The following is a 25017-nucleotide window of genomic DNA, read 5'->3' on the forward strand; positions in this document are numbered from 1 at the left end:
ATCTGCCACGTTGATCCTCAACACAGGGGCCCCTCAGGGGTGCGTGCTTAGTCACCTCCTGTACTCCCCGTTCATCCACGACTGCATGGCCAAGCACGATTAACACCATCATTAAAGTTTGCTGACGACAACAGTGGTAGGCCTGATCACCGACGACGATGAGACAGCCTATAGGGAGGAGGTCAGAGACCTGGACAACAACCGCTCCCTCAATGTGAGCAAGACAAAAGGAGATGTTCGTGGACTATAAGGAAAAGGAGGGCCAAATACCCCAATCACATCAACAGGGCTGTAGTGGAGCAGGTCAAGAGTTTCAAGTTCCTTGGTGTCCACATCACCAACAAACTATCATGGTCCAAACACAACAAGACAGTCATGAAGATGGCACAACAACTTTTCCCCCTCAGGAGACTGAAAAGATTTGTCATGGGTCCCCAGATCCTCAAAAAGTTCTACAGCTGCACAATCGAGAGCATCCTGACCGGTTGCTGGCATGGCGACTGCTCGGCATCCGACCACAAGGCACTACAGTGGTTAGTGCATACGGCCCAGTACATCACTGGGGCAAAGCTTCCTGCCATCCAAGACCTATACACTAGGCGGTGTCAGAGGAAGGCCAAAAAATTATCAAAGTCTCTAGTCACCCAAGTCAGGACTATTTACGTATACACCCCCCCCCCCTTGTTACTTGTATTTGATTTCTGGTGCTGTGTGAATAAAGTGACAATTTAAAACCACAAGATGGTAGCAGACAGTTACAATAGGATGCTCTAGTTGATACTGGGCCCCGTTTCAATGCTTGAAAAATGCTTGTTGCTTCCTTCCTTACTTACAGGCAACCAAAGTTCCAATATACTCATTAGCACACCAGTATGCATGACAATGAGAAAACATAAGGGGTCATACATGATCATAAAGTCCTACAATGCATTATGACTGCATCATCACGTTTAATGGGCGTTCTACTTTTAACTTTGTTTTTTTCCAGGAAGCCCATTTCAAACTATTAAATTGCTTTATTTTTTCCTTTTTATAAAATTATTTTCAGGATGAGAAAATGTTATCAATGTAAACTTAATAAAACAAAAATCAGATATGAAGAAAATATTTTAAATTGTAAGGTCATCTTTGAAAACTAACAATTATCAAAATAAAAGCTAGACAGTCAGGGAGAATCTAAAATGTACAAAAATAGGCATTAAAACAGGTTTCCATCCAACCTTAAGAGAGTACAGTACTTTTTGTATTTTATAACAACCTGGGGAAATGAATGAGCCAATTGACAGATTGGGAATTTGGTCAGGACACCAGGGTTAACACCCCTACTCTTACAATAAGTGGCATGGGATCTTTAGTGAGCACAGAGTCAGGACAACTGTTTAACGTCCCCTACACAGGGCAATGTTCCCAATCACTACCCTGCGGCATTGGGATATTTTCTTTTAGACCAGAGGAAAGAGTGCCTCCTACTGGTCATCCAACACCACTACCAGCAGCATTTGGTCGTCCATCCAGGGACCAACCAGGACCAACCCTGCTCAGCTTCAAAGGTAAACCAGCAGTGGGAAGCAGGGTGATATGCTGCTGTCAAAAATACATGTGGAATAACAAATAAATCATGACCAGCCTGGTGGAAAAATTACATTTTTCATTAAACTTTTCAAATGTTGACAAAACTAAATACGCTGTCGGTAAAATTAATTAGGTGAGAAATGTCAGTGGAAACGCTTTATTTGTGCAAATATTGATATATTAACCATCATATCGAAGTAAACCTGCAGTCACGCGATGACGTGTGGTCCTCCCACTACGACTCGTCAGGAAAGCATGCAGTTTATTAGGTAAATGAGAATTTAACCAAAAAAGGTATTTTTATGTGCACTATGTCATCACACACAGCATTTTATCTGGTGGGAAATTGCGCTTTTTAAAAAATGTATATTTTAGAATATTAATGTTAAAATCTGTCGCCAATTGGATGGAAACCTAGCTATTCAGGAGTATTTGTCATGGCATGTGGCCCCCATTGATTGTTTGTTTTAGTCACAGATAGCATAAGCCATGTCCAAATGTGTAGAATTGAAGGAAAAAAATAAAAATCACTTTAAAAATGCAACATTTTATTTCCACCAAATGGAAAAATGTGTAGAATTGCAAGAAATGTGCCTTAAAACAGTTACATGTGGTAACCCACCACATAAACCCCATTTTTATCCATAACATTTAATGCATTTTACCTGCAGACTTGCGTACAATATAATATTAACCATAGGTTCATTGTAAATTGTATGCTAGATATTGGAACAGTCCATAAAACAGCTCAGGCGTTAATGTGATCAGTATTGTTTGCATAAAGCATCAGTCACTTAAACGTTTGGGAGCATAATTAGTGCACAATTGTATTTCTATAGTTTACTCTCCGATAGACAGCACTGCTATAAAATGTTTTCTGGTATGAGTCAGTGTATGCCTTTTACTGTATTAAAGATGACAAAAACAAGCTTCTAAATGTAGATATTCTCTCTGGGGTGATGTGTTGTGTGGAGATATAGTCTAGTCAAAGGCAATCTCCAGATTCTGAGTGATGGAGATGAGTTGGAAACCTTGATAAGTGGTCATCCGTGTCCATGGATACATAACTAAATAAGGACAGGGGATGTAGTTCGTCAAGGAGTAGTGTCACATGGCTATCCTTCCAAATCGTCACACAGGCTTCCAAGGGTAGTGAAGGAGGAATTAGGCGGCAAATCATGAAAGCACTCTATTCCTGTTCTAGGATGAAAATATAAAAACTCACATGTTCTCTTTATTTACCATATACAGCTAGATAGATGTACACCACTGGAGATTTTGGATAAAAGCACACACACAACGCTGATGTATGTAGGAACTCATCACATACTTTTAAAATGCTGAAACAAAGAAAATCGTGGATTACAAATCGATAAAAAAATAGTAGAATCCAAATTCAAAACTGTTCTAAATGCATATAGGTCACATGTTGTGTTGACGTCTGTCACACATCCCAACTGTGGTAGCTAATAACCTTTGTTTTCTGTACACAGGGGACATTCCGTACAAAATATTACATCTACCATGTAGTAGCTATAACAAAATAAAAGTACATTATATGTACAATATTAGATGCCAATTATCATACAGGGTTGTATACCAAAAGACACTTGTAGAATCATTATTTAAAAATAAAATTAAAAAAAACATACAGTACCTTGGCAAAGTATTCAGAACCCTTGACTTTTTCCACATTGGTACATTAGCCTTATTCTAAAAAAATCCTGAGCAATCTACGCAGAACCCCACAATGACAAAGGGAAAACAGTTTTTAATTTTTTTTGTTGAAATGTTTGCTATTTACATAAGTATTCAGACCCTTTGCTATGAGACTAAAAATTGAGCTCAGGTGCATCCTGTTTCCATTGATCATCCTTGAGATGTTTCTACATCTTGATTGGAGTGCACCTGTGGTAAATTCAATTGATTGGACATGATTTGGAAAGGCACACACCTGTCTATATAAGGTCCCACAGTTGACAGTACATGTCAGAGTAAAAACCAAGCCATGAGGTTGAAGGAATTGTCCATAGAGCACCGAGACAGGATTGTGTCAAGGCACAGATCTGGGGAAGGGTACCAAAACATTTCTGCAGGATTGAAGGTCCCAAAGAACACAGTGGCCTCCATTCTTAAATAGAGGAAGTATGGAACCACCAAGAATCTTCCTAGAGCTGGCCGCTCGGCAGTCTGGGGAGAAGGGCCCTGGTCAGGGATGTGACCAAGAACCCGATGGTCACTGACAGAGCTCCAGAGTTCCTCTGTGGAGATGGGAGAACCTTCCAGAAGGACAACAATCTCTGCAGCACTCCACCAATCAGACCTTTATGGTAGAGTTGCCAGAAGAAAGCCACTCCTCAGTAAAAAGGCACATGACAGCCCGCTTGGAGTTTGCATAAAGCACAGAAAGACCATGACAAAGAAAATTCAGACCGTGACAAAGAAAATTCTCTGCTCTGATGAAACAAAGATCAACCTCTTTGGCCAGAATACCAAGCGTCTGGAGGAAACCTGGCACTATCCCTACAGTGAAGCATGGTGGTTGCAGCATCATGCTGTGGGGATCTTTTTCAGCGGCAGGGACTGGGAGACTAGTCAAGATTGAGGCAAAGATGAACGGAGAAAAGTACAGAGAGATCATTGATGAAAACCTGTTCCAGAGCACTCAGGACCTCAGACTGGGGTGAAGGTTCACATTCCAGCAGGACCACGACCCTAAGCACACAGCCAAGACAATGCAGGAGTGGCGTCGGGACAAGTCTCAATGTCCTTGAGTGGCCCAACCAGAGCCCGGACTTTAACCCAATCGAACATCTCTGGGGAGAGCTGAAAATAGCTGTGCAGCAATGCTCCCCATCCAACCTGACAGCTTGAGAGGATCTGCAGAGAAGAACGGGAGAATCTTCCCAAATACAGGTGTGCCAGGCTGGTAGCGTCATACCCAAGGAGACTGAAGGCTGTAATCACTGCTGAAGGTGCTTCAACAAAGTACAGAGTAAAGGGTCTGAATACTTATGTAAATGTGATAGCTTCTTTTTGTTTTTTTATACAAATTTGCCCAAATTTCTAAAAAACTTTCTGCTTTGTCATTATGGGGTATTGTGAATAGATTGATAAGGGGAAAAACAACTTAATACATTTTAGAATTAGGCTGTAACGTAACAAAATGTGGAAAAAGTCAAGGGGTCTGAAAACTTTCCGAATGCACTGTATGTAAAATAGAGAGCGCCAGAGGCTACAATATTAAAGCAATTTGATGAAGAACAACAGTCACCAACAGAGTCCTCTCTGCTCTCAGGACACTGGGAACAGCCAGGGATCCATTCACATTCAGTCAACTGAAATTACAATTCTCCTCTGTGAAGCAATGAGGAACATTTGTATTTCAGATGACTTCCTAAATTGACCCAAACCCTGGTGCCATCCAGTTTTGTTTGTGCCATCTATAAAAGCACTCTATACCTCCTTTTAGTAATTTTACAGCAAAATAGTTGGGGGGGTGGCATAAAGAATAACATTCACCATAAATTTAAGACAAAGAAAATAATCTAGAAAGAGACAGTGAAACATCGTGATAGTAATAGTAGTATATTTACAATTTGCACATTCAATCTGAACATCAGAGTTTTTGCAGGCAATGGAAAAGACCCTGCACACATCCAGAAGTAGTGTCTCACACACAGAGCTTCTCTACAGGGATACAGCCAGAGTGCATGTCTGTCTGGGGACTCAAACAATGGTGTTGTATCACATCAATACTCTGCCTACATCTTGAAATGGCCCACTATTTCCTATATAGTGCACTTCTTTCGATCACGGTCCATCGGGCTCTAGGGGAATAAGGTGCCATTTGAGGGACATCCTAAATGGAACAGGGCGTGGGGTAATAAGATCAGGTTGAATGAGAAGCATCCTTCTCTACACCTTTTTCATCAGGCACACAGAGGAACTGACGTAACTCAACAGACCAGACAGCACGAATGATTCATTCATTTTGGATCTTGGGTTTTTATTCTTCAAGTTTTATCAGGAAGTGCGTCTATGTTAAGTGTTTGGGGCTTACCCACTCCTCTCTAGCTTGACCACAATCATTGATCTGCTTTGTAGATTTAACAAAAAGCAGCTCGTATGCGTTTTACACCAAACATGGCCCTAAATACATACTAAATACTCTGTGGGTGTGTGTCATTGTGTTTCAACGTGCGTCTCTCTGGTCTGTTGGGAAGCTAATGCTAAATTGAACATGGTTCTGCATTCACATAACACTGCTATTCTACTCTCAGTTTAGCCGCGTGTTCAATAAAGGCACTATGAAAGGAAAGGCTTGTGATGAATTTTGACTGACTACAGACAGAATTATCTTTATATGACTGAACTAGGCTACTACTTCCCAACGTAGAAAAGCAACATCAGAAAGAGAGGGGTCTTGGTTGTGAGGAGCAAGTATTCCTCTGTGTGTAGCCCAGTACAGCTCCTCACACACTACAGCTCAAAGGGAGTCTAAACACTGAACTAGAACACGGACCTCACTTTTCACAACACTAACATGACTTGGATGTCTTGATCAATACTGATTATGAATGAAGACAAAAACAGACCGACAGGGAATGAGATTGACGTGTTCACATGGACAGTGAACTCTAGCGGATCCAGAAAACAATTGATGTGCTGTGCCCTCAGTCTTAGAAAACCATTAACCATTGTTCGAACCAACCAAACACACTGCAACCTGGGACAACTTATTGCATACAATATCATACAGCTAAGAAAGGGCGGATACGTTTTTTAAAAAGCGAGAAAAAGCAAGAGTGAGGTTGGCACCAAACTAGGTCTGTACAGACCAGCTGATGTCCAGTGGACAGAAGAACCCCCCTTTCACTCAGCCAAGCACATTTAGAGCCACAACTTTATTACGTCTCTTGACGGTCCCCTCCCATCAAATCAATCCTAGCAGAACACAAGAAACAAGAGAAAAATTACGCTTATGGCAATAGCAGCAGTAACTAGGCAACAAAGAATAAACATGAGAGAGAAGGACTGTGCTTTCCTCTCTATGCTGAGAGAGCGAGAGGAGACTAAACTGCTTCTTCCTTTGTCCATTACGTACAGTATGCATCTATAATACATGTCTGTCTGCCAGTCCTATTGCCAGTGCACATGACATCTAGAATGAGGATGAGAGAAAAACAGAAAGACAACAAATTAAAACAATAACAGAAGGGAACAGCACTGCTTTTACAAGACAGAGAGAGGGAGGGAGGTGGGCGAGGGGAACAATGTCATGTTTGGTGGTCATGCCATACAGTCCTGTGCCATTGATATCTCCTGGCAGGGCTGGAGCGAACTGGGGAACACTTCAGAGTTGGACTGGTGGAGTTGTTTGAGCTGGACTGGTGGAGTTGTTTGAGCTGCAGCTTCTTTCAGCCAGGCCATTCTGTTTTGTTCTATTCTGGACCTTGTCTGTGCTGGACTGTTCTGGGCCCCCCGGGGCTGGTCTGTCTGTCGGTATGTGGTGTCTGACTGTGTATGTGTGACTGTCTGTACACGTGTGTGTGCGACTGTATGTGTGTGTGTGTGAGAGAGACTGTCTGTACGTGTGTGTGTCTTTAATGTCCGTCGTGTGGTGTGACCATATCACTGGCCCTCCGGTGCGTCTCCAGGGCCTTGACAGTGGAGATGTCCTGAGGCAGCTCAGACTTCCTCCTGACCAGCGGACGCTCCTTACGCTCGTTCCTCTGGAGCTATTGGGGGAGAGGGAGAACAGTTACACTCCAGTCAAACCAAAATCTACAAAGTAGTAAGGAATCGCGGAGATCACCCTATGTGGAAGTATTCTCCAAATGGCATGTACGACATTGCGCTGGCTGTTAGCCTATTCAGCGCGGTGTCTAAGCTAGCTAGCTAGACCCTCCCTTCCCTGATTGTTATTAAGCCGCTGCTAATTTGCATAAGTGTTGGACTCTTAGTCACCGACAGTTGAAGTTGAAGTCTGCGTTAGGGGAAGCATCGCGACTGTCTGTCCCAGAGACTTATATATTTTTTTACTTTGTGGACGTGAGGTGCAGTTTAGGGAAAAGAAGATGATCACTTATTCTGCTGTTATATTGCACATGCAGTGACAGAGGAAAAAACTACTGCTTCTTTGTTAGCAGGAACTTTTGTTCTAATATCCCAGACGGACCTAAATGTTTCACCCTTAAGGATCCCAGCTAAGTAGCTAAATCTAATTTATCACACGCGCCGAATACGACAGGTGTAGGTAGACCTTACCGTGAAATGCTTACTTACAAGCCCTTAACTTTATTTCTTGACCTGCATTGTTGGTTTAAGAAAAAATTTAATAAATACATTAAATATATATATATTTTTTAAAATAAAAGTTACAATAAAATAATGAGGCTATATACAGGGGGTACCAAGTGAATGTGTGGGGGTACAGGTTAGTCAAGGTAATTTATAGGTAGGTGTAAACTGACTAAGCATAGATAATTAACAGCGAGTAGCAGCAGTGTAAAAACAAAGGGGGGGGGGTGTCAATGTAAATAGTCCGGGTGGCCATTTGATTATGTGTTCAGCAGTCTAATGAAGCCTTTTGGACCTAGACTTGGCGCTCTGGTACCACTTGCCATGAAGTAGCAGAGAACAGTGTCTTGGCGTGTTTGGACCATGATAGTTTGTTGGTGATGTGGACACCAAGGAACTTGAAACTCCTGACCCACTACAGCACCGTTGATGTTAATGGGGGCCTGTTTAGCCCTCCTTTTCCTGTAGCTAACGACCAGCTCCTTCGTCTTGCTCACATCGAGGGAGAGGTTGTTGTCTTGGCACCACACTGTCAGGTCTCTGACCTCCTCCCTATAGGCTGTCTCATCGTTGTCAGTGATCATTCTACCACCGTTGTGCCTTTCTAGGGAGTTTCCTAGCCACCGTGCTTCTACACCTGCATTTCTTGCCGTTTGGGGTTGTAGGCTGGGTTTCTGTACAGCACTTTGTGACATCGGCTGATGTAAAAAGGGCTTTATAAATACATCTGATTGATTGATTAATGATGGTGTTGGAGTCATGCTTGACCACGCAATTGTGGGTGAACAGGGAGTACAGGAGGGGACTAAGCACGCACCCCTGAGGGGCCCCCCGTGTTGAGGATCAGCGCGGCAGATGTGTTGTTGCCTACCCTTACCACCTCGGGGCGGCCCATCAGGAAGTACAGGATCCAGTTGCAGAGGGAGGTGTTTAATCCCAGGGTCCTTAGCTTAGTGATGAGCTTTGTGGGCACTATGGTGCATCCTTGTTTCTCGCTCCCACCTTTGATAATGAATGACCTCCAATTGTTTGATCGCTAGAAGTAGTACCTGGTCTTATGGAGGCATTAGACTGATCACACATCCTCTTCTCCAAGAGATGGGGGAACAGTTACACATATCCAGAGTCCATCAACCTAAACAAACCTTCTCTAGTCCTTGATAGTCCTCAGTGCCGCCAGAATTCAAATAGCACGTTTAACTAGGTATATCACGTCTTGACTAGATCTCAACTCAAAGTGCTTCATATTGTATACCCAACTCAGCCCAATCCATCATGTCCTAGATATGTAGTAGTCCTGTATGAAGTGTACACTATAGTATGAACTAAAGTATTCATTACTGTCAGCTCTCCCCTGCCTTAGAAATGTGAGCCTGCCTATAGATATCTGATTCTGTCGATAAGTACGTCACTCACAGCACTCTCCCCGACCCTGTCCCTCTCCAACCTACATCCCAAATGGCACCCTATTCCCTATGTAGTGCACTACTTTGTACCAGGGCCCATAGGGCTCTGTTGAAAGTAGTGCACTATATAGGGGATATGGTGCCATTTATGACACCGCCCGGGCAGTAGGCGAGGAGAGGGCTGTGAATGGCGTACTTCTACTCCTATCCATGCTGCACTACTCCTGTTCCTACACGTTTGTCTCCACCCCTCTTAACCATTAGCCTACAATTTCTGCACCCCCGCGGAAATCTAATTAACATAATAATAAAAACTCCCCATCAACATCTGACTGTTTCAGCTAGAGATATGTTTTTTCGCATGGGCTGCGTCTCAAAATACCGCATCCGCCGACATCACCCTATACCTTCAGGGGCCTTTAAATTACAAATCTAATAGCTCAATGATACTTGGTAGGACCATCTTAAACAATTCCATAATGTTAGCTTAGAACACCCCCCACCCAGGCTTAGACTCTAGAGCACAGGTGTCAAACTCATTCCACGGGGGGCCGAGTGTCTGCGGGTTTTCGCTCCTCCCTTGTACTTGATTGATGAATTAACATCACTAATTAGTTAGGAACTCCCCACACCTGGTTGTCTAGGGCTTTATTGAAAGGAAAAACCAAAAACCTGCAGACACTAGGCCCTCAGTGGAATGAGTTTGACACCCCTGCTCTAGAGGGTCAAAACTGCAACAAGGTGTAACAGGAAGCACCAGATTCTGATGCTACATTTCATACAGCTCGGGAGACTGTGCTCTGAACCTTCACATGAACAGTCTAATTCAATGCACTGACTGCATGGAGGACGACAGAGGAATAGCACGCTAGCCCGCCTGCCCCCCCCCATACCACCAACACACAGTACCTGTGTGGCTTCTTCCTCTATGGTCTTCTTCAAGATGTTAACATCCTCCATCATTGGTCCGTCTGTCTCCATAGGACTACCCAGGTCTGACGGGTCCACGTACACCAGGAACTAAACACACCGAGAGAGAGGAGGGTAGGATTATAATGAGACACCAGGAAGTAAACCCAGCCAGAGAGGTGAGGAACTCCCAGAACCAAAGATAATGATATAGACCTTTTCAGATCATTTGGTCAAATCCATGATGAGTCAGATGATTTCTGGTTGTTGGGTTCTGAGCCATAGAATACACCTACGTATCTGGTGCTGCCTGGGCTGTTCTGTGGTGGAGGACTAGTGGCAAAACTACTGGCTCAGTTGGTAGAGCATGGTGCTTGCAACACCAGGGTTGTGGGTTTGATTCCCACAGGGGACCAGTATGAAAATATATGCACTCACTACTGTTAGTCGCTCTGGATAAGAGCATCCGCTAAATGCCTAAAATGTAAAATGTTTGAGAGAGCAAGAGACAACGGGGCTGGATTAAAACACACGAGGAAAGATGCTTAGAGCTCACCTGAGGGTTGGACTTGGCCAGATTCTCAATCTTCACCCACGCCTCTTCTCTCTCTTTCCACTTGGCCTTCTCTCTTCACACACACACAACAGGTTTAGGGAGACAGGGGAACAGAGATCAGACAACGGGGGAACAGAGATCACAACAACAGGTTTAGAGACAGTGGAACAGAGATCAGACAACGGGGGAACAGAGATCAGACAATGACGGGTTTAGGGAGACAGGGGAACAGATCACAACGACAGGGGAACAGACATCACAACAGGTTTAGAGAGACGGGATCAGACGACAGCGGAACAGACAACGACAGCGGAACAGACATCAGAACAGACATCAGACAACGGATCAGACATTTCAGAGTCATTTCAAGATGAAATCTGCTAAGTGGAGACAGACGTAGAATGAAACTATGTGGGTGGACGTTGCGAATGAATGAACAGTTAGGAGAAAGCTTTTATTCAGTGTGTGTGTGTGTTTAGAGGTAAAGTAGTCTTACTTGTTCTTCTCTGTTCTGAACTGCTGTGTGCAGTCATCAAACAGCTTCTGGTTCATCTCCATGAAGAGCTTCAGGGCGTTGTATATCAGACCGTGGATCGTCCTGCACACACACATTAACCATACATATGGACCGATGTTAACTTCTCTTTCACAGGGCAGCAACAGAGAGACGGAGTCTGCTCCATAGTGGTAGGTAGTTAGGTAGTTGTTAGCAGAGTGGCTCACTTGTTCCAGTGGGTCTTGGAGTTGAGGTAGAGCGAGGGGAACATAATAGGGAGTATCCTGGCAGCATTGTCACTGATCAGACTCATGATGTACTCATTGTTCCAGTAGTACAGCGCTCTCTCTGCCACCTGATACACACACACACACACACACACACACACACACACACACACACACACACAGAGAGAGAGAGAGGGGATACCTGGTCAGGCCACACCTAGTACAGAACCACACACAAGCCTGGACATGCGCAACACACACTGCATGAGTTCCACCAGTATCAAAACCACACCTGGAAGTGAGGGCTGGACACAAACACTTGGCCATGCTGTCTGAAGAGAGGCTCCATGACCTTGACGAACTCCGAGGGTTCGATGACGTCCGGATTTCCTCCAGCTCATGAAGGAACATCACCTCTTTGGACTGTGCGTCTTCGGCCAGTACTTCAACAGAGCCATCACCGTCTACAGGAGAAGATTAGAGTCATACATTAATACTCAACTAACCAGTCACTCCACAGGCTGTGTGTCTAACTAACCAGTCACTCCACAGAGCTGTGTGTCTAACTAACCAGTCACTCCCACAGAGCTGTGTGTCTAACTAACCAGTCAGCTCCCACAGAGCTGTGTGTCTAACTAACCAGTCACTCCCACAGAGCTGTGGTCCTAACTAACCAGTCCACTTCCACAGAGCTGTGCGTCTAACTAACCAGTCACTCCACCAGAGACTGTGTGTCTAACTAACCAGTCACTCCACAGAGCTGTGTGTCTAACTAACCAGTTCACTCCCACAGGCTGTGTGTCTAACTAACCAGTCACTCCCACAGAGCTGTGTGTCTAACTAACCAGTCACTCCCACAGAGCTGTGTGTCTAATAATACAGTCACTCCCACAGAGCTGTGTGTCTTAACTAACCAGTCACTCCACAGAGCTGTGTGTCTAACTAACCAGTCACTCCACAGAGCCTGTGTGTTAATAACCAGTCACTCCCACAAGATGCTGGTGGTGTCTAAACTAATACCATCCACTCCCACAGAGCTGTGTGTCTAACTAACCAGTCACTCCCACAGAGCTGTGTGTCTAACTAACCAGTCACTCCCACAGAGCTGTGTGTCTAACTAACCAGTCACTTCCACAGAGCTGTGTGTCTAACTAACAAGTCAGTGTGTTTTGGCCAGTCCTTTAACAGAGCCATCACTGTCTATAGAGAAGATTCACACATTAACACTAAGCCAGCATTAGAGTAAAGCACTAATCTCACGCATTCCATGGGGGAATGGTGATTCTTGCCTAGCGAGATGTCTTACCGGTTCTGTGAGAGTGCTGTCCTTCTCTAGAAACTGCACCACGCAATAAGCCAGCTAGAAAAGACAGAAACAAAAAAGCAGATTAACTACAACCATCATGTCGACACCGCTTAATACAACTAATAAACACTTAACACAACCTATAACACATATAGGCCATATTAATTAACACATTATTGTATAGCATGCCTAAGGCTTTAACTGTACGGTCATTAACAGTAACGTGTTTGAAACCAAAGGGAGTTAGGGATAGCTACCTGTGGGTGATACACACTAAGGGACTTGACTTTGTGTAAAGGCAGCAACACTTTCAACAGGAAGATCTTGTGCTCCTCTTTCAACGGTAAGGCAAAGCCATTGATTATGCTGCAAACAGATAGAAGGATTTGAAGGTTGTGATCAGCAATGTAATTCTTCTGATCAACACAAAACAATATAGGCACAAAAGCGATTAAAGAACAACATACCTTCCTAATATTTCCAATAACTCTGCTATTCCGTTATGACGTTCTGTTTCATAAATGAACCTGGGAACAAATGACAATGTCAAAAGCAGAACAGAGCAGTTCAATAAATGGTCATTTAAACATTGGCATACGCCATGTTAAGTGTCTCCCCGTTCAAAGGCCCTTAAATCTTTGGTCCTGCCCATTGAATGTCTCAACTGTCTCAAGGCTTAAACATCCTTCTTTAACCTGTCTCCTCCCCTTCATCTACACTGATTGAAGTGGATTTAACAGGTGACATCAATAAACGATCATACTGTAGCTTTCACCTGGAATCACCTGATCAGTCTGTCATGGAAAGAGCAGGTGTTCTTAATGTTTTGTACACTCCGTGTATGACAATACAATTTCATAGTACAGTATTATGACCATTTACTCACTTATAGAATATGTTATTGATCTGTTTCCTGACGTACGCTCTCAGGCCCAGGAACTTTCCGTAGATGCGATGCAGAGTGGTCTTCAGAAAGTCCCTTTCCCTGGGGTCTTCACTGTCAAACAGGTCTAATAGCTGTGGAGACAATGCAGCAGGTGACCTTAGATCACAAGTACTCTCACAATCTCACATCCTGTTTATTTACTTCCAGTGAGAAAGGTCCAGCGCTTAGCTACCTGCATTACAAATTTCTGGTCGATATACTTCTTGGCCACATTTGGTTGAAAGTCTGGAGACTCCAGAAACCGGAGGAAGAACTCGTAGACGAGCTGGAGAAAGAACAGAGGTGTACACATCAGTGGTATGAAACGGCACGCGTATTCATTTGCTTGTTTGTGTGACTGTGCGTGACTGTGCATGTTTACCTGGAGGTGTGGCCACGCGGCCTCTAGCGTGGTTGTGCTGTGTAGCTGCGTGTGTGTGTGCGATGGCATGTTTACTGGAGGTGTGGCACGGGCCTCTAGCTGGTTTGCTGCCTGTGCAGTGTGGGTGTGCGTGGACTTGCATGTTTACCTGGAGTGTGCCACGCCCGGCCTCTAGCGTGGGCTCATCCTCCTCGGGGTCAAACTCAGCCCCTGTGGGGTTGGATGATGGAGGCAATGTCCTGAACATGTTCACTGCAAACTGAAGGACAGAGACACAGGCAGGTCACGGCACAGCACTTCATATTATTACCATAAGGGCTATTGGAAGAACTATCCCAAGCATGTGTCAATGGTTGGCCAACTCCAGCACTTTGGAAACTGACATTTTGGGTGTCTCAAAATGAATACTACCATGCTCTGCGCACACGTTGGAGAAAACATTTTGAAGTATGCATCGCTGCAAGCTTCAACGGAACGAATGCACAGAAATATGACGCAACCACATAAAAAACGCAAAAATTATTGAAATCAATGGAAGCCATTATTTTGGGCTGAAGAGAGGAAATAAACTGACTTGAGAATGAACTGTTGCCCATTCACATCTCTTATGTTGCCGGGCTACAATATTTTATCTTGATACGTAAAAAAATACATAGTGTTCATTTTGGCATGTTTACCTGCCTAACCCATTGTGCAACATCATAGTAAGTCAATATGTCCAACTGGCCACAAACAATTGGTAACTAGCTAGCCACGAAGAACTGACAGCTAGTCATCTAGATTGCATAACATCGGTTATCGGTCATTTTTGCCTTTTAAACTAGCTGGCTAGCTAGATTATTACGATTCACATTTAGCTAGCTGATCATTCCGAAGTTAAAAGTTGATGTAGTCTTGTGTCGTCTGTATTGCCATTAGACTGGCTGGCTCGCAGCAGATTGAGTCTTACAGGCAGTAACGCTTTACAGGGCATAGTTGTGCTGAGGTGACTGAGGCACGAACATCTCGTCTCCCGACTCCTGTAAGTATTTGTAGCGTAGCTAGTACCAGATCATATTCACGTTTTCAGAGTACTTGCAGGCTGTGTAGTAGCCCATGCAGCCATGGATCATGACGAGTGATAACTTAGCTAGCCAGCTAACTTGGTCAGCTTTCTAACCATGGATCATGACGAGTGATAACTTAGCTAGCCAGCTGCATTGTTCGAATAACTACCAGAGAGAACCTCTTTTGAGAATTATGTGGTTAGCGGCTAGATTAAGATGGTCCAAGGTACTTCTACCCTCAGGCGAGCATACCTCGGAGACTTCTGGTGTGTAAAATATTCCAGACCTTGCGCACCAGCTCCTAGGCGGTTTATTGAGCCCATAAAGGGAACGCAAAAACGACCCACTTCCTCGTTCTTACCAGAGCAGAGCTAGCGTGCTTGCAGTGGAGACGCGGGCATGGAAACATTCACGCTAGCTCCTACTAATTGTGGGTCACTATTCGACATTCGAGACCACGACTCTTGGGACGGACACCATTAAGGATGTTAGAGTTATTTAGATGGTCCGTTGTAGGCATACATCTTGTAATAGTAGGTCATGCAATTTTTATTCTTCCAATGATTGCACGTTTAGCAAGAAGAAGGTGAAAGTTATTGGGAGTCCTTTACTCGCATCGCTCGGATCTCTCCAGCAAGTTGTCCCCGAGGTACTGCAATCCTTTTCCACGGTCGCTACCTTAGCTTCCAAACAAAAAGCGTGGCATCTGGGGGCCTGTTCACGATGAAAGCAGAATATACCTTCTTGTCGGACCATTCGTTAATGGATAAAGTTTATTCCAGTCCGTGGGGGTAATCGCTTTTCCTGATTGTCCAGAAGTTATTTTTCGGTTATGAAGAGCGCGTAAGCCAGCTAACATTATGTACACAATAAGTAAAAAAATAAGGTTTACACAAGGAAACGCAAAAAAAAAAATGGGAGCATGGTTGTGAGAATGTAAAACGTCAGCTAATGCATGTCTTCGGCGCATACAGTTCTTGTATGTTGTTACAATACACCATGAGTCACAATACACCCCCCCGCTTCTTCTTACCAGAGAGATGTTTATTCCTGTGGCACGAGTGCAATGAAATCCCATTAGTTTGCATGGACTCCCCGACAGGCATGTCCCGCTTACCCATGTTTTCCGTGAACACAGAGTACACGTAACCGTTACAATCGCGGATATGCTTGGAAGAAACTTATTGCCCCAAGATCTTCGGGTCGACTTCTCGTTAATAGTAGAGAGACACACCTGGCGGTACCAGGATGGGCAGCCGGGAGGTAAGAGGATCTCTCGGCGAGAGCTGTGTGTGCTTGGTGCGCAACGGCGTAATACCACTGAAGCTCCTAGAAGACCGCGTCGCCGAGCACCACGTCATCCTCCGGCGGTGTTGTTCTTGCGCGTCAGCACTACGGTGGTAAATAACGCTTACAAGCAAGAACTCCGGTGAGTGTTTAGCCAGACAAGTACGATCGTTTTGGGAAGTCACTGATTTCTGGTGCGGCTGATTGTCGCTGGTATCGCTCGATTGTTGAGTTTTGACGTTCTCTCTGATATCCAATAGTTTCTTCCGGCTTGTGATGTAATAACAGTTAAGGTTACGTGGGTACCACTCATCCCATGGTGCTTAATTTAATTCATTCTACAATGCATTCATATAAACATATAAATTATGTGGGTCGCTAGTGATTCTTGCTAGCGAAGCTGCCATCTCTATCGGCAGCCATCAAAACGGGCACGGCTTTCCAGCAAAACGTATCCCGTACCATCTTTTGCTCCATGACAACAGTAAATCACATTTAGTCCATTGCAGTCTTCGAGGGATACAATTTTTTATTTCCATCGATTCTGGATTTTTTTATGTTTTGTTGTTAGACATAGCTACACTGGCTTATCCAGATAAACTTGAAACCTTTGACCCTATTCCGTGGTGTTGCATTATTGTCTGCTTTGGAGTCTCGAGTAATCTTAACATCCGGTTTTTTCTTTTAATGAACTTTCAGGACTCTACGTATCATTTAGATTGATCTGTTTCATTGCCCAAAGTATCATCTGTGATGAAATGACAAGTAGCAAGGCCTAGAGGAGAGAGCAAAAAAAAAAAAAAGCCGGCTTCTTTTGACTGTTAAAAGTGTTGAATGTTTGGAGTCCACAGTGGAATTTTGACTATATCAACAATAAGGAATATTAATGATTGGAAAATTTGGACTTAAATGCATAGAATGTTGAGAGCCCCGATATTGAATGTCCATTTATCCTTTGGGACGATGCAGACATACACAGTTTTGATCGATAATAGATATTGTTAAGATGGTTTGCAGGGAAGCTCCATGGAATTTTTTTTTTGTTTGAATATTGCAAGTGCAAATTCTTGAGACTCGCTTTCGCTCGGAAATGAATGGAAACTTCACTCATTTATCGTTATTCTCCAATGAACTCCAATGGGCAGAGCAAAGTAGATCCAAAGGAGTGAAAACAGCAGGAGGTGGTTAATGTTTTGATGTAAATTTTGGGTGAATAGGGCACGATAGATATAATTGTCGATCTGTTTTTCATACTGGGACATGCATGCTGCCAGTGGCGGTAGTCTTTGGATAACTAACCACTAGATACGCTATGCATAGATTACCGATACGTGCTCCTGACTTTTTTACAGATGGGACGAAGATCTGAGAGGCATCCTTGCCGGGAGGACTCGCTATCACAGCCTGGTACGCGCAACTGCACCGCCTCAAGGGCGACAGAGGCTCTCCGCAGAGGGTGGGCGCGTTCTGCATACGTTCTACGGGATCCACGGGGCAAATGCTAATTCGGGCATCAGTACACTTCACGGAAAGTATCGCTCCTGTGGTGGTCTTAGAGAAGGGATAAGGCCAAAGGTCATAGGTGGCATCAGACGCGCAGCAGCATTCACAGAAGAGTCCACTGCTAGTATCTACTAGTATAAGTGAGTAAATGGGGTCCATAATACCGGTTCTATGCGAGTTACTATCGAGAAGAGGTAGGTCATGTTTAAGTCAGTGTGAATAACAAGCTGCGGGTTGTGGACGAAGACTAGACGGTACGAAGACCATTCCTGCATAGGGTCATGTTCAGATACTGTCTCGAATTGCAGACAAATCGACTAAACTCGATAGCAGAGAGCTGCTTGGCTACATTGGGGTAGACGACTATCCACTAGGCGCACTTGTTAATAGACTAACATGTGATTCAGACTAATAGTCGACTTTTTAAATTAGTATGTCATCTTAAATAATTCACTTAGAATTAATGTATTTAATCACATATCCTTACTATATATCAGTTGCATTAAGTAGTTGATATGAGGGAGGAGACAGGTTAAAGAGGTGTTTTTTAGAATGCTCTTTGTCGATACTCGGTTCATGCTTGGCCTATGCGCATGCGGAATGGGCCCGATGACCCGCATAATATTTTAAGGGCTCTTTGTGGAAACTTGGGGAGATAACCTGTAACTAATAGGCAGTTTATTAGCATATGCTATTAAACCTGATTTAGAATTTGTGTTTGTTTGATTAAGGTAGTTGTTGTGGAATTGTTGTAGCTCATTGTTTGCTTCTTCACTCGCTGCTGTTGGTGTAGCAAATGTCACACCGTTCGCTATACAAATCGCATTTAGAATTCCTCTGCTAACCGAATGGTGTTTTATTATTTGAATCAAGTAAAAACATGATTAGTTCTTGGATACTCGGAATTAGCATATGATATAGGCTTAAGGTCATTGGGGAGAGAAAAATATCTTTACGCGCCATGATACGAGTACTCTTGTTGTTTTATGTTTCTGAGAATAATCGGTGTCTTGTCGGCGCATATATCGGCCTGGTGACATGTATATTGGGTTTGTGTTGGGTAGGATATTAGCATTCGATTAGAGTTATATTATCAGCGCTGATAAAGCAGATCCTGTCAAATATTCGCATACAAATATCATGAGTGATATGCCAAGAATAAAACTCATATCCTATTGCCGCATATATGGGCTCGGCATTGTAGACGATAAGAGTGCTGTGGTAATTAGGTAAAGAGTGAGACACAATGATTCGTTTTTCTACGTGGGTGGAGGTGGTTTTGGCTCGGCTCATACATCGTTACATCAGATAAAAGGTCTTGACATTCGTAAGTGAGTGATAATATAAAGAACAAATACTGTCAAAGAAATGAGATCCATCTTTCCCAAGTGTTTTCTTTCTAGCACTAACTCCCTTTTCGTGTTGCGTTACACATAGATTTAGACAGCGGTTTTAACGGGATGCTGGGTCAAAATGTCGATTGGGTACAATGGGTTGAAAGGGAAGTCTCTTTGCCGACATTGACTCAGTAGATAAAGTGAAGCCACGGGAAGACAAACTACTTCCTCCCTACATTAAGGGTGGCGATAGGCTTTATTACAGAATTGGTGGGCATTTGAGTACGCCATACATTTGTTAGGTTGTATAATTGATTACTCAGATGTGGCTGCTATGGAGGTTGCATGTGGCTTTGTGGTTTATACTGAGTTTGGTATATATTCAGCATAGGGAAGGTTTAAGAGAAGGGGTGGGTCGGGGACATGAAGGGTTGACAAGTTAAAGTGGGCGTTCAATTTCTGGGTTTGCGTGTTTGTTATCAGTATAGCGTAGAGATTTGTTAGATGCACGGTGCCGAATTGGCAGTTTGTCGTAGAGAAGTTGAAGCACGATGCTACTTACTCTAATTCAGAACTGGATAAGAGTGCATCTCATACTGCATATGAAGCCAGGCATGGAGAGATATACTAATCAAATCCAATGATCTTCATTGGTAATATAGTGAGATGTAAGAAAGGCTTGCACTGAATGTGGCCAACGATATTGTTCCATCCTTCACCTTGTGTCTCAACTATGCGTACGATAGAGGATTATGTTGGGCGTTAATATGTTGTAGAAGATTCTTCTCTAATTTCACTGAAATTGTGAGTAATTTGAGGCGATTGGATTTATTAAACAGTTGGAACTTGGCGTCATCCATATTAAAGCCGTACCTAGGACCCTACTTTAGTTAGATTGTAAGTCGTCATTTGGAATAGAGCTAGAAACAAGCTATATTCCGTTGGATAGTGATAAAAATAGTATGGTAATTTGTCTTAAATAGCAAAACGTAGTCCACGCGACCTCTGGTGGCATAGTGAGCAGGTCTGGTCGTCTGTTTTGTAGTTATAGGACACACGGGTGTCGCAAGCCTTAGCTGTGTAGGTGCGAGTTATCGCTTAGATGTGGGTTACTGTTATTTATGGATATCTTCTGTTTCTTAACATGTTGGGTTCGGTCCTGGGTGTGGGATAGTCTCAGAAACTTCGGGTGTGAGAGTTAGGCCTAGTCTTCATCGTTGTCTCTGATTCGGGTGGAATGGCGGAGACTTAGTGGCTATAGCCCTGTGGGGTGTCTTATACCTTTGAAGTTATAGTGGGTGTTGATCTGTGTTAGTGCCTGTATAGCCCTAGTCAGCGTAACGTTTCGTTTTTTTGTTGTTTTCTTGTTTTTGTTGGCGACATTCATACAAATAGAGTGTACGCTTAACCACGCTGGCACCTTTGGTTGGTCCACCCTGATGACGATCGTGACAGAGAGATTGAAATTAATAAGTCAATCATACACTCTTAGAAAAAGGGTTCCGAAAAGGTTATTTGGGCTGTCCCCATAGGATAGACGATTTTTTGCAGATTGGCAGGTTTTAGAGGACCTGGGCTGGGTTAGTGGTGTGGGGTCCATAGGTGTATGTAGTATACGTCTGTGGAAAAAGGCAGTTCTAACATTGATATCTCAAGGGGTCTCTCCAGTGGGGGGGGGAGGAGGGGCGGGAGGGGAAGGAAGGGAGGAGAGGTGGGGGTAGAGACGGGCAGCCCTGTGCCAACCACAAGGATTTCTACTGGGACCAACAACGGGTTTCGCTTCACTCAAAGGGTTTTCTATGGGACAGCCGAAGAACCATTTTAGGTTCTAGATAACACCTTTTATTACTAAGAGTGAAGTGTAAAGCAGTGAACTGGTTCTACACACTCTTTGGTGGGTCCATAATTTAATTCCTAGGTATTTACTTGTGGTGGAAAACCTCGCCAACGACGGCTGGTTGTCGGATTCTAACAACCAGTCACTGCAAAACACATAACCTGTTTACCGCATAGATAAACCACGACGAGAGGCTTGGGTTCTAGGCCTGCTTGTCTCTATACTAACTAACAATTGCAACTGCCTGTTGGCCACACAAGCTTCAGATTCCCCCTGTCACAAGGGGATTCATGGCTGATTTCATCTAAGATATAAACGCATCAAACCTCGTTTAATTCCATACGGGGAAGCTACTTGACGGATATGTAAGCTAATCAAAAACAGTTCTACGTTTATTTTAACCTCTTTGCGATGGGAATATGTGTTTTTTAATGACGTGTGAACATGTGCTCCTTTTATATCAAATTTAAGTTTATAAAGCCCTTCTTACCTCAGCTGATATTCTCGAAAGTGCTTGCACTCAGAAACCAACGCTAAAAACCCAGAACAGGGCAGCAAGCTAGGTGGGTCAGGTGTCGAAGCTACCATTGGTAAGCGCTAGGAACAAGAACTCTCAACTACGTCACAGGCCAGAACCTAGAAGAACATAATCTAGGAGAGGTAGATGTCTAGTAGGGTGGCTTAGCTGGCTCTCATGTCTGGCTGTGCGGGTGGTTAGATATGGTACAGGAATGGTCTTGAGGAGCCAGTGTTAATGATTTCCACTCTTTGTGTAATGAAGACCAGAGGCGGGTAAAATAATCTATCTTGGTGGATTAGTAGGATAATGGAGGGTGCAACAGATGTCTATGACCATCACTCAGGATGTTAAAACTGTTCAGATTGTACAGGGCCATTTAAAGGTATGGTTCACAATAGGGCACTTCACGATCTCATTTATGAGTATCTACCTGGACATTCCGCTCCTCCCATGGGGGGAATGGTGGATTGTCTTGCTCCTACGCGTCAGTTATGTCTGAACGTTTGAGAGTTCTGGTGAGCAAGTGACTTGTCGCTTGGCTCTCTTAGGAAGGCATCAAGCAGTCAGGCACAGATAAGGTCGCCAGCCTCGCGATGGCGAAGAAGGCAGGTCAAGAGAAGCAGTATACACATGACGAGGCAGTCTAAGAACTAACACAGTCTATGCATTGCAATGTCTGGTACGACAGCCAGACAGGCCAGGTGGACTGGGGACAGCAAGGAGTCATCAGGGCCGGTAGTACCTGAGGCATGGCGCTAGGGCTCGAGGTCTTCAAATGCACGGAGAGTGGCCGTGGTTAATACAACTAATAAACACGTTAACACACAAGCTACTACACATAGCCATATTAATTAACACATTATTGTATAGCATGCCTAAGGCTTTAACTGTACGGTCATTAACAGTAACGTGTTGAAACAAAGGAGTTCAGGGTATAGCTACCTGTGGGGTGATACACACTAGGGACTGACTTTGTGTTAAGGCAGACCACTACTTTCAACAGGAGAGTCTTGTGCTCCTCTTTCAACGGTAAGGCAAAGCCACTTGATTATGCTGCAAACAGATAGAAGGATTTGAAGGTTGTGAATCGCAATGTAATTCTTCTGATCAACACACCAACAATATACACAAAAGCGATTAAAGAACAACATACTTTCCTAATATCCATAATCTGCTATTCCGTTATGACGTTCTGTTTCATAAATGAATCCTGGAACAAACTGAATGTCAAAAGCAGAACAGAGCAGTTCAATAAATGGTCATTTAAACATTGGCATACGCCATGTTAAGTGTCTCCCGTTCAAAGGCCCTTAACTTTGGTCCTGCCCATTGATGTCTCAACTGTCTCAAGGCTTAAACATCCTTCTTTAACCTGTCTCCTCCCTTCATCTACACTGATTGAAGTGGATTTAACAGTGAAATACATAAAGTCCACCTGGAATCACCTGATCAGTCTGTCATGAAAAGAGCAGGTGTTTTAATGTTTATGTAAACTCCGTGCTATGAAATACTTCATAGTACAGTATTATGACCATTTACTCACTTATAGAATAATGTTATTGATCTGTTTCCTGACGTACGCTCTCAGGCCCAGGAACTTTCCGTAGATGTGCGATGCAGAGTGGTCTTCAGAAAGTCCTTCCCTGGGGTCTTCACTGTCAAACAGGTCTAATAGCTGTGGAGACACATGCAGCAGGTGACCTTAGACTCAACAATACTCTCACAATCTCACATCCTGTTTATTTACTTCAGTGAGAAAGGTCCAGCGCTTAGTACCTGCATTACAAATTTCTGGTCGATATAGCTTCTTGGCACATTCGGTGAAAGTCTTGGAGACTCCAGAAACCGGGAGGAAGAACTCGTAGACGAGCTGGAGAAGAACAGAGGTGTACACATCAGTGGTATAACGGACGCGTTTATTGCTTGTTTGTGTGACTGTGCGTGATGTGCATGTTTACTGGAGTGTGGCCACGGGCCTCTAGCGTGGTTGTGCTGTGTGGCGTGTTGTGGTGGTGCGTGACTTGATGTGTTTACTGGAGGTGTGGCACGCGCCTCTAGCGTGGTTGTGCTGCTGTGCGTGGTTGGTGGTGCGTGACTGTGCATGTTTACCTGGAGTGTTTGCCACGCGGCTCTAGCGTGGGCTCCTCCTCCGGGGTCAACTCAGCCCCTTGGGTTGGATGAGATGAGGCAATGTCCTGAACATGTTCACTGCAAACTGAAGGACGAGACACAGCAGGTCACGGCACAGCACTTCATATTATTACCATAGGGGCTATTGGAATAACTATCCCAAGCATGTGTAATGGTTGGCAATCCAGCACTTTGGAAACTGACATTTTGGGTGTCTCAAAATGAATACTCATGCCTGCGCCGACGTTGGAGAAAAACATTTTGAAGTATGCATCGCTGCAAGCTTCAACGACGAATGCACAGAAATATGACGCAACCAATAAAAAACGCAAAAATTATTGAATCAAGGAGCCATTATTTGGCTGAAGGAGGAAATTAAACTGACTTGAGAATGAACTGTTGCCCATTCACATCTCTTATGTTGCCGGGCTACATATTTTATCTTGATAAGTAAAAAATACATAGTGTTCATTTTGGCATGTTTACCCTGCCTAACCCATTGTGCACATCATAGTAAGTTCAATTTGTCCAACTGCACAACAATTGGTAACTAGCTAGCCACGAAGAACTGACACTAGTCATCTAGATTGCATAACATCGTTATCGGTCATTTTTGCCTTTAAACTAGCTGGCTAGCTAGATTATTACGATTCACATTTAGCTAGCTGATCATTCCGAAGTTAGTTGATGTAGTCTTGTGTCGTCTGTATTGCCATTAGACTGGCTGGCTCGCAGCAGATTGAGTCTTAAACAGGCAGTAACGCTTTACAGGGCATAGTTGTGCTGAGGTGACTGAGCACGACATCTCGTCTCCCGACTCCTGTAAGTATTTGTAGCGTAGCTAGTCGTACCGAGATCATATTCACGTTTTCAGAGTACTTGCAGGCTGTGTAGTGTAGCCCATGAGCAGCCATGGATCCATGAGTGTGATAACTTAACTAACCGCTAACCTGCAGCTTGTAACTTCATGGATCGTGCAGCCTTGCGCTGCAACATGATCAGGAGTCTAGCCGCTATGGACATGAGGTGATATACTTAGTTCTTATTAGTCTAACTTGGTCAGCTTTCTAACCATGGATCATGACGAGTGATAACTTAGCTAGCCAGCTAACTTGGTTCAGCTTTTCTAAGCCATGGATCATGACGAGTGATAACTTAGCTAGCCAGCTAACTTGGTCAGTTTCTACCATGGATCATGACGAGTGATAACTTAGCTAGCCGCCTAATGGTGGTCAGCTTTCTACCATGGATCATGAACGAGTGATAAGCTTGCTG

General features: G+C 43.9%; 1 pseudogene; it reads right to left on the minus strand.

Moving 5' to 3' along the window:
* Positions 1–2786: 2786 nt before the first annotated feature.
* Positions 2787–25017, minus strand: part of LOC112069438 (serine/threonine-protein phosphatase 2A 56 kDa regulatory subunit gamma isoform-like) — a 52558-nt pseudogene continuing 30327 nt past the window's right edge.

Source organism: Salvelinus sp. IW2-2015, unplaced genomic scaffold (assembly GCF_002910315.2).
Source record: "Salvelinus sp. IW2-2015 unplaced genomic scaffold, ASM291031v2 Un_scaffold1013, whole genome shotgun sequence".
Lineage (NCBI taxonomy): Eukaryota > Metazoa > Chordata > Actinopteri > Salmoniformes > Salmonidae > Salvelinus > Salvelinus sp. IW2-2015.